The following is an 18,916-nucleotide window of genomic DNA, read 5'->3' as shown; positions in this document are numbered from 1 at the left end:
GGCCACTGCAGCCTCGACCTGCTGGGCTCAGGCGATCCTTCCACCTCAGACTTCCAAGTAGCTGGAACTACCGGCATGCGCCACCATGCCCAGCTAATTTTTTTGTTTTATGATAGAGATGGTATCGCGCCAAGTTGCACAGGCTGGTCTCAGACCCCTAGACTCAAGGCAATCCTCTTGCCCCCACCTCCCAAAGAGTTGGAATTACAGGTGTGAGCCACCACACCTAGCTGGCTTTTTTCAAGATCAGTAAAATCAATAAATTTGCCAGATTGATTAGGAAAAAAAGAGAAGACACAAGCTACAATTTTAAAATAAATAAAATGTTAAAATAATAAAATAAAATTGTAAAAGATGTAAAATAATAAAAATTAAATTTTATTGTAATAAAATCACACTAAGTTACAACATTAGAAATGAGATAGGTGACAGCAACTACAGATTCTACAAATACTAAAAAGATAAGAAAGGCATATTATGAAAACACAAGTCTATAAATTTAACAAATTAGATGTTGTCAAGTCTCTGGAAAGATACAAACTGCCAAAATTCAATAGGAAACAGATGACCTGAATAAATCTATATCTATTAAAGTCATTGGGTTTCTAGTTTAAAATCTTCCTCCGAAGAAAACTCCAGGTCCAGATGACTTCACTGGTAAATTCTACTTTACATTAAGGAAAAAAAATATTACCAATTCTATACCACTCTTCCAAGAAGCTGAAGAGAAGAAAATTCTTCTCAACACATTCTGTGAAGCTATGTTACTGTATATCAAATACAGATACCCAAACCAGACAAAGACATTACAAAAAGAGAAAATGAAATGAACATATATACAAGCAATCTTTATATATACTTTAACAAATTGAATTCAACTAGACATCAAAAGGATAATACATTTTAATCAGTGTGGGTTAGCTCAAGAATGCAAAGTTGATTTCACATATGAAAATCAATCAACGTACCTTACTATACTAACAAACTTAAGAAAAGCTACATGATCCTTGCAATGGTGCAAAAGAAGCATGTGATAAATTTCCCTTTTCAATTAAAAAACAAAACAAAATCATAAACAAACCCTCAGCAAACCAGTAATAGCAGGGAACTTCCTCAGCCACAGAAGGGCATCTGCGTAAATTCCATAGGCCTTGTAATACTTAATAATGAAAGACTGAATGCTTTCTTCTAAGATCAGGAACAAAACTGGGAATGTCTGCTCTCATCACTTTTACTCAACATTTTACTGGAGGTTTTAGCCAATGCAATAAGGCAGATAAAAGAGACAAAAGGCATCCAGATTATATATGTGTATTTTTTTTTTAAATTGGAGTCTCACTCTGTCCCCTAGACTGCAGTACAGTGGCATGCTGATGGCCACCGCAGCCTTGACCTACTGGGCTCAAGCGATCCTTCTGCCTCAGCCTTTCAAGTAGCTGGAACTATAGGCATGCGCCACCATACCTGGCTAATTTTTTAAAATTTATTGTAGAGATGAGGTCTCACCAAGTTGCCCAGGCTGGTCTCGAACCTGTGGGCTCAGGCAATCCTCTCAGCTCGGCCTCCCAAAATGCTGGGATTATAGGCATGAGCCACTGTGCCCAGCTGCCTTCCAGATTATAAAGGAAGCAATAAAATTGTCTTTTCATAGATGATTTGATCATCTCCGTAGAAAATCTGATGGAATATGCAAACTACTAGAAATAATGAATGTGTTTACATGCTTGCAGCATATAAGATCAATATACAAAATCAATTCTATTTCTATATAGTATCAATGAATAGTTAAAAATCAAAATTTTTAAAATTACACCTTTTACAATAGGATAAAAATATATGAAATACTTAGGAATAAATCTGACAAAACTATCTAAAACTATCTAAATGAGTGGAGAGATATACCTTGTTAAGGCTAGAAGACTTGATATTGCTAAAATGTGAATTCTCCCCAAATTAATATTTTTATTTTTGAGTTGGAGTATCATTCTGCAGTGGCACACTCACGGCCTCTCTAGCATTGACCTGCTGGGATCCAGTGATCCTTCCACCTCAGCCTTCCATGTAGCCGAAACAACAGGTGCGCGCTACCATGCCTGGCTAATTTTTTTTTTTTTATTATAGAGATGAAGTCTCGCCAGTTGTCAGGGCTGGTCTCGAACCCGCAGGTTCAGGCAATCCACTTGCCTAGGCCTCCCAAAGTGCTGGGATTAAAGGCTGAGTCATCGAGCTCAGCTCCAAATTAATCTTTATTTATATTTAGAACATTTGAAGAAGACTCTGATGGTGATGAAAGGGACATTCTTCATTGTGGTCCTGAAAATAAGTTTAAAGAATGATAAATTCTGCCGGGCTCAGTGGCTCAGCCTGTAATCCCGCGCCTTGGGAGGCTGAGGTGAGTGGATTGCCTGAACCCGCGGGTTCGAGACCCGCCTGGGCAGCGAGACCTCATCTCTACAATAAATCAAAAAATCAGCCAGGTGTAGTAGCGCATGCCTGTAATTCCGGCTACTCGGAAGGCTGAGGCGGAAGGATCACCGGAGCCCAGCAGGTCGAGGCTGCGGTGGCCGGGATCGGCCACTGTACTCTGGTCTGGGCGACAGAGTGAGACTCCAACTCAAAAGAAAAAAAAAAAAGAATGATAAATTCTGAGTTTAGTGTTTTAGTTTCCCAAATTTTAGTTATGACCTTGAATGATGTGTTGAAATAGTATGTCTATGTTCACATAATTATGTATCCTATTACCCCACATTCAGGGGAGAAAAAGATCCCTCAAATTGTCTAAGAAGGATACTCTATTGACTTGACAGTTTTTTAAAAGGATGTTTTCATCATCTCGTCTAATTCTCCATGCTGCATTAAAATTCTTTTATGAAGTCATAGACTCATAGGGTTGGAAGGAACTTTAGAGGCCCTCGAGACCGCCATGACAGGTCTTTCAGATGCATTTTCTCACTGAACCCTCATAGCAAGAGGACCGACCCTTTCTCTTGGGGGGTCTATTAGCACTCCCATTTTACAGATGCTGAAAATTAAACAAGAAAAAATTAAAGTGGTATTTCCAAGCTAGTAAGTGTCATGTCTTCATATCCCACTCTCCACCCCTAACAACCTCTTGCCTATAACAGACTAAAAACTTCTTCAAGCTCCTGTTGGTGTTCTAAAGGATCTTACTTATTTTAGTCTTGTTCTCAAACCCTCTGGTTGTTCAGATTTATATTATGTATCGTTCAGATTTTCTGCATTTCTCCATAGTTTGTTTTAGCTGAACGCCCCAAAGATGGTGACTATGCTCATAAAGCCCTGATAGGTTCTAGAAGGTGATACTTTGTTTACATATCTGAGTGACTTGCTTTATTTTAACTTGGGGTTACCATTCAGATGCTTTGAAAAATAAAATTGACTGAACATTAACTCTAATTTCAGCAAATCCTGTCCAAAACTCCTCTAAGAACACAACAAAGGATTTTTAAATGTATAACACTGTAAGGATGAGGAGTATGGGAGAGGAGGTGAAGTGACAAAATTTGGGGAGTTAGAAATGAGGATTTAGCCAGAACTGACTTAGCAAGTGAAGAAAACGGAATCACAAGCTGCTAATGGGGGAAGCCAAGAAACAGCCCACCTGATGTCGAATCCCCAAATCTCAGGAACTGGGGACACCAGATATCCCCATAAGTGAGGGTAAGCTGAACTAAGAAGGATTTGCTGAAGCCTGTTTGCAAAGCTCTTGATCTCTCTGTCATCCGCGAGTCAGGGACTTCCCCTTCTAATCCTGACAGAGGCCAAAGGCCTACTATCTGGGCAGGTATGGACTGTGGGCCACAGGTCCACCCAAAGTCGTGGGTGCTATACTGAACACACAGAGATAAAGTGTCAGAATACTTGTAGCCAGGAACTAACCTTCCAGCAGAATATTTGAAGAATGTTCTTTAGGGAATCCGAACAGTGCAAAAGACCTAAAGATCCTGACATTGGAGGCCCTGCCACAAAACTACCCAACACAGGAAGCTTAGACTTGACAACCTTCAACCCTCTGCTCAGAGATTCCAATCAGCTTCTCAGTCTCTACTCTAGAATTCTATACACAAACTCTCAGTCAAGGGTAAGGGCAGGATGAAGACACTTTCAGATATTCCAGGTCTTGAAATTTTTCCTCTTATTTCACCCTTCCTGGGCAATGTGCTTCACCAATACAAGAGAGTAAGCCAAGTAAAATGAACATTATGGGATACAGGAACAGAACATAAGAAAAAGGGGGATGCCTCAGGGAAATGACGAAGAAAAAGAGACCCCAGGAGAACAGATATGCATCAGGCCTGTGGAGAAGCCACTCCATATTGGTACAGAGCGTATCGAGCAGAGGTTTTCAAGATGACATTTGTAAGCCATTCAGGCAGCTAAACATCTTGAGAAGAGTTAAACAAGGAATGGGCAGTTTGGGGTGGAATTAATAAGAAGCACATAGAAAATTTTAGGCAAATGAAAAAAACGAATATTCCTAACACCAAGGAAATACAAGTTGTGCAGAAAGCAAAAGTAATTATGGTCTACTACATGATAGCTCTGAGTACAGCTTATACATCATAATAACATTCATTAAGCTTCTTGAATGTATAGATTGATGTTTTTCAACAAATTTAGAGAGTTTTTAGCCATCACTTCTTCAAAAACTTTTTTCCTTCTTTCTCTTTATTCTCTCCTTTTGGGACTCTCTAAAACTGTTGTTGTGTTTGATGGTACCCTCCCAAGTATCTGAGGCTCTGTTCATTTCTCTTTTTGAGTTGGAGTCTCATTCTGTCACCCAGGCTGGAGTGCAGTGGCATAATCACAGCTACTGCAGTCTTGACCTCCTGGGCTCAGGTGATCCTTTTGCCATTCAAGTAGCTGGTACTACAAACATGTACCACCATGCTTGGTTGATTTTTTGATTTATTGTAGAGAGGTCTCTCCATGTTGCCAGGTTGATCGAACTCCTAGGCTCAGGCAATCCCCTTGCCTCAAACCTCCCAGAGTTCTGGGATTATAGGCGTGAGATACCATGCCCATCCTTCCGTTCATTTTGCTTAATGTTTTTCAGTTTATCTTGTTCTATCTTTAAGTTCACTGCTTCCTTCTTCTGCCATCTCAGATTTATTTCTGAGGCATTTGTTTTCCATTTTCAGTTATTGTACTTTTCAACTGCAGATTTTCCTTTTTTTAAAAAAGGTTCTAGCTCTATATTGATACTCTTATTCTCTCTTTGATGAGTTATTATCATCACACTTTCCCTTAATTCTTCTTCTTTTTTTGAGTCACAGTCTCACTCTATCACCCGGGTTGGAGTGCAGTGGTACAACCATGGCTCACTGCAACCTCAGACTCTCAGGCTCAGTAGATCCTCCCACCTCAGTCTCTCGAATAGCTGGAACTACAGTCACGCACCACCAAGCATTACTAGGTTGTTGTTGTTGTTCTTGTTGTTTTTTAAGAGATTGTGCCTCACTATGTTTCCCAGGCTGGTCTTGAACTCCTGGTTTCAAGCAATCCTCCCCCCTTAGCTTCCCAAAGTGTTGGGTTTATAGGCAGGGGCCACCATACCTGACCTCCTTTAGTTCTTTGAACATATGTATAATAACTACTTTGAAGTCTTTCTTAAGCTCTAAACTTAAGAATATTTGGGCCAGGCTCAGTGGCTCAGCCTGTAATCCCAGCACTTTGGGAGACCGAGGTGAGTGGATTGCCTGAGCCTGTGGGTTCGAGACCCGCCCGGGCAACTTGGCGAGACCTCGTCTCTACAATAAATTTTAAAAATTAGCCGGGTGTGGTAGTACATACCTGTAGTTCCAGCTACTTGGAAGGCTGAGGCAGAAGGATCGCCGGAGCCCAGCAGGTCTAGGTTGTGGTAGCCGGGACGGTGCCACTGCACTCCAGTCTGGGCGACAGAGTGAGACTCCAACTCTAAAAAAAAAAAGAGAATATTTGAACCTCCTCAGAGGTAGTTTATATTGACTGTTTTTTTCCTCTTTACATATGGGTCTCATTTTCCTGTTAATTTGTATATCTTAACTTTTTTGTTGGAAATTAGATATTTCAGATGATATTTTATAGCAAATCTAGATTCAGATTCCACCTCTCCTTACACCTAGGGTTGTTGCGGTTGCTGAGTTTTTGTTTGGTGGCTTGCTTAGTCTAATTTTAAGGAGTTTATTTCCCTTGCAGTGTGCAGGTGTTAATGTCTCTGGTCAACTTCATTTAAATTCTTATTTGTATTTTTAATCTAGGCTTCCTAGAGGCCATCCCTGTGTCAGAGAAGGCCCAATGATTTATCAGAATTTGTTCTCAAACACCTTAAGACAGTAAGAATTCTGTTCTTTGCTGATAGATCTGTATGGGGTTGGGGAACTCAAAATTTGGGTTATTTACAAGCCTTCCCAGTTTTGCTTTTCACCATCTCCCACGTGCAGCCTCTTTGTCTCTCTGTGTGCAAAGGTTCACATTCAGCCAGGGATGGATGGATAGCTAGGGCCCTCTCTGGTCTTTCCTGAGCATGTGCACAACCTTGCAAACCTGTGCAGCTTTTTCAGACTGCCAGGGATATATGAGAGATTGCCAGTGCCGTTATCTTCCATGAATATCTCTGACTAGTCTGACAGTCTGTTTTTCGTCCCAACCCCAGGCTGGCTGTGTTGTTGGCCTTGTCCAATTGCTTGAAACTGGGATCGCTGCTGCTTCTGACAGTGCTCTGGGCATGGAGTTTTTTCTAATCAAGGCAGCTTGCTGGTGGGGCTGCTGGTTTTCATAGCTCTCCTGCCCTAGAACTACCAGCCAGAGGTGGGCGGGACAGGAAGCTGGGTGGTAGATGGGACCAACAGCAGGTGAAAATGCCACAGACTCCAAGGTTTAATAGTTTGTTGTTTTCTTAAAATGAATATCTCCTAAGTTTTATGTGACTTGAATTGAGTTCCAGCATCCCGTTTTTGACAATTTTGCCCAGCTTTGTCTTTGTTTTTTGAGTTGGAGTCTCACTTTGTCACCCAGACTGGAGTGTAGTGGCATGCTCCCAGCCACCGCAATCTCGACCTGCTGGGCTCCAGCGATCCTTCTGTCTCAGCCTTCCAAGTAGCCGGAACTATAGGCGTGTGCTACCACACCCGGCTAATTTTTTATTTATTGTAGAGACAAGGTCTCGCCAAGTTGCCCGGGCGGATCTCGAACCTGTGGGCTCAGGCAATCCACTCGCCTTGGTCTCCCAAAGTGCTGGGATTACAGGCTGAGCCACTGAGCCCAGCCTGGCTAATTTTTTAAAAAACTTTTTTGTAGAGACAAGGACTCACTGTGCTGTCCACGCTGGTCTTGAACTCCTGGGCTCAAGTGATCCTCCCCTTGGACTCCCAAAGTACCGAGGCTACAGGCATGAGCCACTGCACCTGGCCGAGACCTGTGTTTTAAAAAACGATATTGAGAGAATAAAAGGAAAGAGAGCTAAATCTTTATCTACTCAAATGGCAGGTCAATTGATAAGGACTAAAACTGGAAAATCAAGTAATCATATGAACCTGTTATTTAGAGACATAAATAAACATAAAAAATAGGCCGGGCTTGGTGGCTGAGGTGAGTGGATTGCCTGAGCCCGCGGGTTCGAGACCCACCCAGGCAAATTGGTGAGACCTCGTCTCTACCATAAATCAAAAAATTAGCCAGGCGTGGTAGTGTACACCTGTTGTTCCAGCTACTTGGAAAGCTGAGGTGGAAGGATTGCCTGAGCCCAGCAGGTCAAAGTTGCGGTGGTTGTGAGCGTGCCACAGCACTCCAGTCTGGGAGACAGAGTGAGACTCCAACTCAAAAAAAAAAAAAAAAAAAAGAGAGAGATATATATATATCTAAAAGAATGAAAATTGATTACTTTGAAGAAGAGGAAATGGGGAGGAGAGACACAGGATATGTTTTTAGCCTTGTAGAAATATATTTATTATTAAATTGTGTCTCTAGATAACTTAAACAAGTTAAAAGCTAGAAGGAAAAGGTCTTAGTGAAAGAAAATGAAGCCTTTAGGGCCAGTGTGATGTCCTTGAATAAGCATGTTACTGTGACTCCGAGTGTTAGTGAACCAGCCTGGAGGCATCACACTTCTTTTTCCATCTTGTATTATGTAACACCGAACGTTGCCATTTTAACTGAGCAGTACTCTCTAGGCTACAGAAAGCAACAAATGATCAATGACTTAGGCTCAGGTTAACTTGATCCAGGCCAGAGTTATTATTTGCATGAAAAATCCCTTAATGGAGGAAGGGGGAATTCACTTTCTCTCCTTGGACTGGAACATTCATCTTTTCCTACTTTCAGAGATTAGTGTTCTTGGTTCTCGGACCTTTAGGATGCCTGGACTTACGCCAGTGGTCCTCCCAGTCCTCAGAGCTTTGGCCTTGAACTGAATTACACCACTAGCTTTCCTGGGTCTCCATGTTACAGAGAGCAGAGGTAGGACTTCTTGACCTTCATGCTGGGGGCTAATTTCCATAGAAGTCTCCTCATAGATTTAGATACAGATATAGATAGATAGAGACAGAGATAGAGATATGGGGGGGTGCCAAAATGTGAATACACCTCTTGAGATGTTACCTATGTATTACTTTTTGAAGTTGAATTGAATTACAGTAGCAATGTGTAGTGTGACATTTGTTCAACTATGCTTCCACCATTTTCTTTGTCCTGCCTGTCACATGGTGACGCTAGCATTCATTCGATGAACGCCATCTTTTGAGTGAATGTCAGATGTAAAATGTGTGTAGACTTTTTTTGGCATCCCCTGTCTATATGTATGTATCCTATTGGTTCCATCTCTCAGGATGCCACCGATCAGTGCACTTAACTTCTCTGTTCATCTGCTACTCTCAGACATGAAAAATGATAGCATCTCTCTTCCATGACTGTTTGCCAGGTTGGCAGTGATACAGGCAGCAGAGTGGCAGGAACTGGTGGGGAAGGTCACCCCTAAGTAGGGCTGTGTTATCACTTTCACAGGCCTTAGGCACTTTTGCCTTTGGGATCCTTCCTCCATAAAATTCTTTTTTTTTTTGAGTTGGAGTCTCACTCTGTCGCCCAGACCAATCCGCTGGACTCCGGCGATCCTTCCACCTCAGCCTTCCAAGTAGCTGGAACTACAGCACGCGCCACCACACCTGGCTAATGTTTTTATTTATTGTAGAGATGAGATCTCGCCAAGTCGCCCAGGCTGGTCTCAAATCCATGGGCTCAGGCAATCCTCTCACCTCGGCCTCCCAAAGTGCTGAGACTATAGGCTTAAGCCACCGCGCCAGGCCCATAAAAATATTTTTAAATTACATTTTATGGCTGGGCTTAGTGCCTTGGCCTGTAATCCCAGCACTTTGGGAGGCCAAGGTGAGTGAATTGCCTGAGTCTGCAGGTTCGAGACTAGCCTGGGCAACTTGGCGAGACCTTGTCTCTATAATAAATAAAAAATTATTGGGGTATGGTGGCGTGCACCTGTAGTTCTGGCTACTTGGAAGACTGAGGTGGAAGGATCACTGGAGCCTAGCAGGTGGACGCTGGGGTAACTGTGAGCGTGCCACAGGGCTCCTGCCTGGGCGACGGAGTGAGACTCCAATTTAAAAAGAAGTTTTATGATTGTGTTGGTATAAAAATGAACATGTTGATATATATTAAAACCTTTTCTTTGACCTAAAAGTTAATTTTTTTTCTTCTGATTTTAAAGGAATTAAGTTACTTCTGGGACCCTTAAAAGCACCGAGGGCTCTAGGCACTGTGTTCACTGTTATGGAGAAGTTGTCTTGGCCTGCCTAAGATAATAATATTCCTGTCACTACACATACTACAACGTAGTCATGAGGAGTTGGGACTTGGGCATTAAATGGATTTGGATTTGAACCTCGGCTCTGCTTTCCTAGTTGTGCTACCTGGGGTGACTTGCTTAACTTCTCTGAGTCTCACTTTTCTTATCCGTAAAATGGGGAGAATAGTTTTTCCTCAACAGGGATTGTTGTAAAGATTGGACACTAATTTAGCGCTTCTCGGTTAGTCAACATTCAGTAAACAGAATGGTAATGATGATAAAACTCTCCAGATGCTAAAACTCTCCAGAGTTTTCACTGTGGAACTCATCTGGGGATCCTTCTTATACCCTGTGCTCACAGCCCAGAGTCCTGAATGTGGAAATCAATCTGCAGTTTAAGGAGTTTCCGAGTTAGAACAAAATCTTTGAGGACGTAAAAGGCAGAGAGTAAAGGATTATTATAAAAACCAGACTTTGTTTCATTTCTCATCTTGCTAAATGTCACCCAAGAAGTGGCCTAAACGCAGCCGAACTGGTTATCTGGGGGCTTTCTGTCTGTTAGGCAAGATGGACCCAGGCCTCTCTCCGTCTGACTCTAGACTTTCAGGGATCAAATGCAGGAACTTGTCTGTCCCATCAAGGAGCTTTATCCAAGGCAGGGTGCAGTATAGTATTAGGCAAGTGACCATGAAAATAATAACGCAGGCCTGATGGTTTTAACTCGACCAATGAGCTGGTTATAAATGGTAAAAAGATCTGACCTTTTATAGGACAGGATCCAAGTTGCAGTAAGCTAAACAAAACCAAACAAAAATCTCTCCTTCCCAAGCTTGAAATGCATGCAAACCGAGATTCAGTAGGACACATAAAATCCTCTTTTAAAATGCAAATAGCTAAGAGATTTTTATGGGGCTATCAATCATTCACATCTTAGAGTGAATTAGTTTAGTGAGCCTGATTTCTTCTCAGCTCTTAACCGAGATTTACATGGGGCTGAACAGGATTTTGGATGGGGTGAGGAAAGAGAGGAGAGAGTGTATTTTGTACTCTAAATACTTCTTAGAAGGATAAGTTTGGAGTTTTGCTGTATTGGGGAATTTCCAGTGGCCATGAGCTACCGAGTAGGCGTGGGGAGAATGAAACAGAGATGGGGAAGTTTTCTCATGGGATTTAAGCAAAATGGTGAAATTAGGGTCTTTACATGTTTTATGGAAGAATAAATCATCATCCCCTTGAATGTTCACATCCACCTTTGCTCTGAAAATACTTTTCACATGGCCTACAAGTGTCAGGAGGCAGTCTTTTCCTCACCTCTCCATCAAGTTACATTTTAATAACTTAGTTGGAGAAGATTATACTTCTTGACTGTTTGGTGGAGTGTGAACAAGGTCTGTGTGTAAAGATCTACTTTCCTGCTAGTCCTCCCGAAGAAACACATCTTTGGGGGTTTACTTATTTGATTACAGTGCATTCATTTTATATGATTATTTTCACTAAAAAGATATCTCCCAGAAGTCTCTGACCCAGCTTGAAAGGGAATCCCCACTGGCCCAGTGAAGTGAGAATGGAAGAAACACCCTGGGGGATTTATTAGCCCAGAAACCGTGTTCTTTCCGATCGTTGCCACTTTACAAGGTATGCAGAGTCAGTGCCAAATCCAGTAGACACTGATGACGGAAGAACCATCGAAGCTGGAGGAAAGACACCTTTTTGATGATTATTTAAAGAGCGAGGCTGCATGTTCCTAGGCATTATCTGGCTTGCTCGGCCCCTAACTGCTAAGAGACATATCTAGGCTTCTCCACCTAAGCCTGGAGATTATCTTGTTGACCTGGTCCAAAGTGCTCCTTGGCCCCAGTGGTTTTTTTTTTTAGTTGGAGTCTCACTCTGTCACCCAGATTGGGGTGCAGTGGCATGCTCCCGGCCACCGCAGCCTTGACCTGCTGGGCTCTGGCGATCCTTCTGCTTCAGCCTTCCAAGTAGCGGAAACTACAGGCGTGCACTACCATGCCTGGCTAATTTTTGATTTATTGTAGAGACGAGGTCTTGCCAAGTTGCCTGGGCGGGTCACGAACCCGTGGGCTCAGGCCTCGGCCTCCCAAAGTGCTAGGATTACAGGCTGAGCCACTGAGCCCGGCCTATCCCAGACTCAAGGAGAGCCCTACACCAGTGCTCCTTGCACTTTAATGTACATAAAGTACATAAAGCCACCTAGGAATCTTATGATAATGCAGGTTGAAATTTAGTAGGACTGAAGTGGGGCCTAATATTCCATTTTTCTTTCCTTCCTTCCTTCTTTCCTTCTTTCTTTCGAGTCAGAGTCTCACTCTGTTACCCATCGTGGAATGCAGCAGCATGATCATGACTCTGCAGCCTCAAGTTCCGAGGCTCAAGTGATCTTCCTGCCTCAGCCTCCTGAATAGCTGGGACTACAGGTGTGTACCACCATGCCCAGCTTTTTTTTTTTTTTTTTTTTTTGTAGAGGTGAGGTCTTGCTATGTTGCCCAGGCTGGTCTCAAACTCTAGGGCTCAAGCAATTCTCCTGGCTTCCCAAAGTGCTAGGATTACAGGTACAAGATATCACACCCGGCCAATCTCTACTTTTTTAACAAACTCCTAGTTAATGCTGATACTTTGGGTCCATGGACTTTGAAGAGCAATGTAGACTGTGGCCAGTGGACACTGGGTCTAGTAATGACATCCTCTATTGTTTAATAATCAAGACAGTCGTAACGTATTTAATACGGTGTCTGGCATACTGTCAGTCGGTCAGTATACTGGTTTTATTATGTAATATGCTACTTTTTAAATGGTTAAAAGCAGGGCAAATTCGATTCTCATCTTCAAGGACATGGCAAGTGAGGTCTCCCGCTGATCCACTGTGGAAACAGTGGCCACTTCAGAGTCAACCTGGGTTGCTTGATGATCATCTTTCTTAGATTTTCTTTTTTTATTTTAGTTTGAGTCAGGGTCTCACTCTGTCACCCAAGCTGGAGTGCAGTGGCACAATCACAGCTCACTGTAGCCTCGACCTCCTGGGCTCAGGCGATCCTTCCACGTCAGCCTCTTGAGTAGCTGGCACTATAGGTATACACCACCACATCTGGATAGTTTTTAAAAATTTCTTGTAGAGACAGGGTCTCATTGTGTTGCCCAGCCTGGTCTTGAACTCCTGGGCTCAAACAATCCTTGGTCTCCCAAAGTGCTGGCATTATAAGTGTGAGCCACCACACCTGGCCTTCCCCCAGGTTTTCATAGTGCGGGGAGGACAGGACGTAGCAGAGCAGAGGCCTGGCCAGCTCTGGGAGAGCCTGGCTTGCAGGGAAAGTCAGAAAAGCCAAGGCCTGCTTTGAGTGTAGCCCTGAAGCCTCAGTTCAGAACACGCGGCCCCAGCGGGTGCGGCAGTATCTGTGGAAACGGAGAGAAGCATTGAGGGCATTTACCCTTTCTGTTAACGACCACACTTTGTGCTTCCTGGCGGGGCAGACATAATTGTCAGGCAGCACAAACAACCTGTGGCAGGCAGCATGGAAGAGATATGCCCATAGAGTGGCTGAAAGTCCTGTCTGTGGGTTTGTTTCTCTGAGGGACATAATCGCCCCCACGTTTGAACTGGAAATGGAGAATGTCACACCGGTGGAGAAGACGTAAGGTGTATTGGGAAGAGTATGGGTTACGGGGTCAGTTAGACCTGCTTCCAACCCCAGCTCTGTGGCCTTGGGCAACTCTCTGAGCTTCAGTTTCCTGATCTGTGAAATGGAGCTCTCTGTGTATAACTTTCAGGGTTCCTGTGAGGTGTAAGGATGATAACTCATTGTAAGATGGTATCGCGATAAAAGGGCACCTTTTATGTTTGGGTATTAGCTAGTTTCCGGAAGGCAGTGTACACTCAGAAAGTCAGCCAGGCAGGCTCACATGGGTTATCCATCCCCATCATAATTTCTGCAACCACTCGGAAGAGAGGAGACGGTGGCTGGCCTCTCAGACCCTAGGGTCCTGTGGAAACGGAGAGAAGCATTGAGGGCATTTACCCTTTCTGTTAACGACCATACTTTGTGCTTCCTGACTGGGCAGACATAATTGTGGCCTGGTTGCCTCAGGCTAACCATCGTCTCCTACTGAGGCCACGCCTTGATGCTCTCTTTTGCTCCTGTGTATGCAGCTGCAAGACTTCTGGGGCATGCTGGCCACTTGTGGCTAAGCACACTGAACAAAGCTGGCAATCCTTGGTCTGGGTGGTCAGTCACTCTCAGTCCTTGGTCTACCCAACCCCTCTTGTTGGCTAGCCAGAGAGGAAACAAAATGTTTTCATCAACAGCCAGGAAAATCTGAGCCAATCCACAAAGTGACCAACCTGCTGACTTAGGCCTTGAGAAGAAACCAACCCTTAAAGAAAACCCAGTGTAGAAAATGATTTTAATTAAAAATAACGCAGGCCGGACGTGGTGGCTCATGCCTGTAATCCCAGTACTTTGGGAGGTGGAGGCAAGAGGAATACCTGAGCCCAGGAATTTGAGACCATCCTGGGTAATTTGGTGAAACCTTGTCTTTACAATTGAAAAAAAAAAATAGCAGGGTGTGGTGGTGTGCACCTGTAGTTCCAGCTACTTCGAAGGCTGAGGTGGAAGGATCACCTGGACCCAGCAGGTCGAGGCTGTGGTAGCCATGATGGTGCCCACTGCACTCCAGCCTGGGCCACAGAGTGAGACTCCAACTCAAAAATAAATGAATAAATAAATAAATGCTAAATGTTATTATCCTTAACACAGACCCTGTGGGCAAAAGGCTAAGATCATTTTGTAGACCGGGAAAGCATTGTAACAGCACTACCACTGTCTCCTTGTTTGTTTAACAAATGTCTCCTGACTTCTGAGGGGTGTGGGTTTTGAAGGATAGTAACACTTTCACCGCATTCAAATCCATGCACACTGGTTGGCTAAAGGCTAACCAGGATCTGTAAAAAGCATCAGGCTTTACTTGTTTAGAAAAAGTCACTGATCAGCTAAATTTATTCATCCAGCTTGATTTCAAAGCTCTTTTCCCAGTAGTCATCCCAAATAGATCAGAGAGATTGGGGTTTTTTGGTTGTTTTTTTTTTTTGAGTTGGAGTCTCACTCTGTCGCCCAGACTGGAGTGCAGTGGCCGCTCCTGGCACCGGAGCCTCGACCTGCTGGGCTCCGGCGATCCTTCCACCTCAGCCTTCTAAGTAGCCGGAATTACAGGCATGCACTACCATGCCCGGCTGATTTTTTGATTTATTGTAGAGATGAGGTCTCGCTGCCCAGGCGGGTCTCGAACCCGCGGGCTCAGGCAATCCACTCACCTCAGCCTCCCAAAGGCGCGGGATTTCAGGCTGAGCCACGGAGCCCGGCTGAGATTGAGTTTTGATCACTATGTTTCATTTGGGGCTAGGGAATCACAAATCATAAGGACTCCCCTCCCCCCATCTTGGATTTCATCTCCTTTCTCAATGTCCAAAGATAAATAAATACCTCTTGTCTCCTGTGGGGAGGGCCACAGAGTCCCGGGACAACAACGAGCAAATCATTCCTGGCCTGCAAACAGGGCCCAGTGCAAAGCCATAAAACAGTAAATCCCCCAACTGTAAATCAGGGTTACTGTCATGCGACGTTTTCATATGTGGTTAATGGCTACCGATAGAGGGAAACTGCCCTTCAGAAGCTTTTATAAAAGAAGAGAGAGCAAGGAGAGGCGATCCAGGCGGAAAGACCGCGGATGGGGCTGCATGTCTGGCCAGAGGGCTCGGAGAAACCAGCACCCAGGTAAAGAAGCCGGGCCAGAGCCCCAAGAGCCGAGGCAGTTTCCACGGAACCCGCAGATCTCGAATCCCTCGCCCCAGCCGGAATTCTCCCAGCCGGAAGCCTTCTCCCAGGCCCTGGCTTCTCAGCACCCCAAGAACTTGACTTTAGGAATTCCTCCCACTCTCAGTCCTACCTCTTCCTGCGCCGAGGGTCCCTGCGCCTGGTGAGTCTGGGAGCGGAGGATGGAGGATACAAACTTGTGAAATAAACATTTTTGGGAAGGCTCCAGATTGTTTCAGAATCAGCAGGACACATGAGCCAGCAACAATAGATTCACTTTCATGTGGACGCTGGAGCAGGCCAGACTCCCAAGTAAAAACTCTGAATGTGAATTTAGCTAGTTTTGGATAAAGACGCCTTTCAGCGTCAATAAACACCATGAATGCAGCCGCGGTGCAGTTACAACTTAATGAGAGGAAGTGCACCGGGTCAGGCCTCATCTCCCAGCCTCTGTCATGCTAATCAGCTGGGCAGCCGGCAGCTGAAAAACTGCTGGAATTTTTATTTGCATTTCATTTACTTGGAAGGAAATTGACCCAGATGGTCCACAAAGGCCCTAGAAGGCTGGCAAGCAGGGCAGGGCTGCACACTTCTCAGAGGGCCTACACTTGTCTGCCCATCCCTCTTTGAGCCTAAGGCATAAAGGATTAAAACAGCGTAAGGGAATTGATTTCATGATTTTTAGATAATTTCCCCCAAGATTTCAGAAAGGACCTCAGAAAACTAATTTAATCAGCCAGGAGCTCAATAGTCATTAAGGGGAAGAAAGGCTGAGATAATGAAAGAGGTGGTGAGGGGTTTTGCTGTTGCTGGTGGGAACCTTTCTTAATTAGGAAAATCTAAACTCAGAATAATGTTAATGTCTAGGCACGGAAAGTCAGTGGCCAGCACCACCGTCAGCCGATGATGGATTGCTCACACCAGTCACCCTCTCCAAAGACAGCCTGCATAATTGCCCATGGAGGTGCCCTGCCTGGCATTTCCGGGGTATTTGCCTGAATCTTGCAGGTTGGGACTTTTGGGGGGGCCAGGCTTTGTCCTGATACAGTCTCTTCCAGTGGAGGGTTCATTCTTATCCCGTTGAGACCTGAGCCTCATCGTCACCCTTGGATGGCATAGGATTTGGGAGTGTTGGCTCTGGGGTCAGGACGTCCTGTAAGGAAGGATGAGGGGATTTTCCTCCTGGAGGACGGGAGTGGTGGAAGGGAGGGCAAGAAGGCTGATGAGGTTGGAAGTGTGGAGAGTTCGAGACTCACTCCCTAGAAAAGGAGGCTGATCAGTGATTAAGCTAATTCTACTGAAGTCCATCTGAGTTCCCCAGGAAGAGGCTGTCCATCATGGAACGCGCAGTACAGAGATGGCACAATGAACAGAATGTTTGTGCCCCCACATTCATGGTTGAAATCCTAACCCCCAAGGTGATGGTATTAGGAGGTGGGGGTCTTCGGAAAGTGATTTGGTTATGAGGATGGAATCCTCGGGAGTGGAATAGGTGCCCTTTTAAGAGGAACTTCAGAGAGCTCCCTCGCCCATTTTCTGCTGTGTGAGGACACAACAGCAAGAAGACAGCTGTCTGCAACTGAGAAGAGAGCCCTCACCAGATATGAACCCTTATCTTGGCCTTTCTGCCTCCAGGACCATGAGAAAATACATTTTTCTTGCTTCTGATCCTCCTAGTCTATGGTTCTTGGCGAGAGCTGCTGGAATGGACCGAGACAGAGGGCGAAAGGGAGCCTGCTTGGTCAGGTGCCTGTTCCAGCAAAAGCAGTGTTTCCAAGTGCTGTCATGGGGTCAGGCTTTGCATTAGAGACCTGAATTTCTCAGGGACTCTAGCTCAGAAGCAGAGAGAGAGAGCTGTCCTAATGAGAACCCCAGGGCCGTGGTTCTCAACTAGAGCGATTTTGCCAGGTCTTATCCCCCAGCCTTTGGCAATGTCTGAGGACATTTTTGTTTGCTGCGATGGGACTAGAGGGTGCTACTGATCTAGTGGTTAGAGACTGGAGACGCTAGTAAACATCCCACAATGCACAGGACAGCCCCCCCCCGCCAACAAAAGTTATCTGGCCCCAAATGCCCACAATGCTGAGGTTGAGACACTCTTGTCTAAGGAAAGTCTTTCTTGCTCTTGCAAGAGCTGTTGGCGCTGGTTACTAAGATGGCTGGGTGGCAGGGCTGGGAGGGGATCTGACAAAGATGGCGGACTGAAGGGTTGGCCAAGGTGGTGGCGTAAATCCCAAAGGCAGATGAGCATGTCCCATAGCCAGGCAGTTAAGCACACCGCTTTGCAGCGAGAGGTCCAGGACTTGTGTCTATCCAACACTCACCAATCAATAGTTGGGGAAGTTATCTAACCAGTAGGAATATCAGTTTTCCCTTCTTCCTACCTCTCAGGGCTGTTGTGAGGAGTAAATGACGTCAGGCACAGTGGAATATTCAACCCAGGGAGCCTCTTCTCCTACCAACCTCCTAGGCAGGGTCTCCCTTTAGGAAGCAATGCTGGAGGTGTAGTGGGAGCAGAGACTATGAAAGCTTTTTGGCATCAGGGACCAGTTCATGGAAGACAATTTTTCCACCGACGGCAGGGAGGGGAATGGCTTCGGGATGCTTAAAGTGCATTACACTTATTGCACACTTTATTTCTATTATTATTACATTGTAATATACAACAATGAGATAATTATGCAACTCAGCATCATGCAGAATCAGGGGGAGCCCTGAGCTTGTTTTCCTGCAACCAGACGGTCCCATCTGGGGGTGATGGGAGACAGAGACACCCAAAGTGTGTTGCTTATGTCCAGTTTGCTCTGTAATCTTGTGTCGGTTGCTATCACTGCAGAAAACCCTGCTTCACAAAGATAGGATGCTGGAAATGGAAGCAGGCTTTTCAGTGTTTTTGTGACAATCTCAGGATATTCCGCCTCAACTTTAATCCAGAACGCATGGAGATGTGAAGTTGTCTCAAACATACTTTTAAGGTCATCATCATTTGCAGTCTCAAGCAGTTGATCTTCTAGCATGGACAAAGTTAATTCACCTGGCTTATTCACAAATGGGTCGCGGATCCATTCCTTCCAAGTTCAGGGGTCTTTTGTGGTTGGGAGGTAAGGCTGAAATTCTTGAAAGCTGAGATAGGTGATTATGCACCCAGCTGGGAGAAAGAAGGCCCTGGCTCAGTCTCTTTCAAAGTCCCTCCTAATGTCTGAAACATGTCAAAAACCCCAATGTCGCCGGGCTCGGTGGCTCAGTCTGTAATCCCGCGCCTTTGGGAGGCTGAGGTGAGTGGATTGCCTGAGCCCGCGGGTTC

Source organism: Carlito syrichta, unplaced genomic scaffold (genome assembly GCF_000164805.1).
Source record: "Carlito syrichta isolate Samal-C Ts95f unplaced genomic scaffold, Tarsius_syrichta-2.0.1 Scaffold303736, whole genome shotgun sequence".
Classification (NCBI taxonomy): domain Eukaryota; kingdom Metazoa; phylum Chordata; class Mammalia; order Primates; family Tarsiidae; genus Carlito; species Carlito syrichta.
This window is presented reverse-complemented; position numbering follows the sequence as displayed.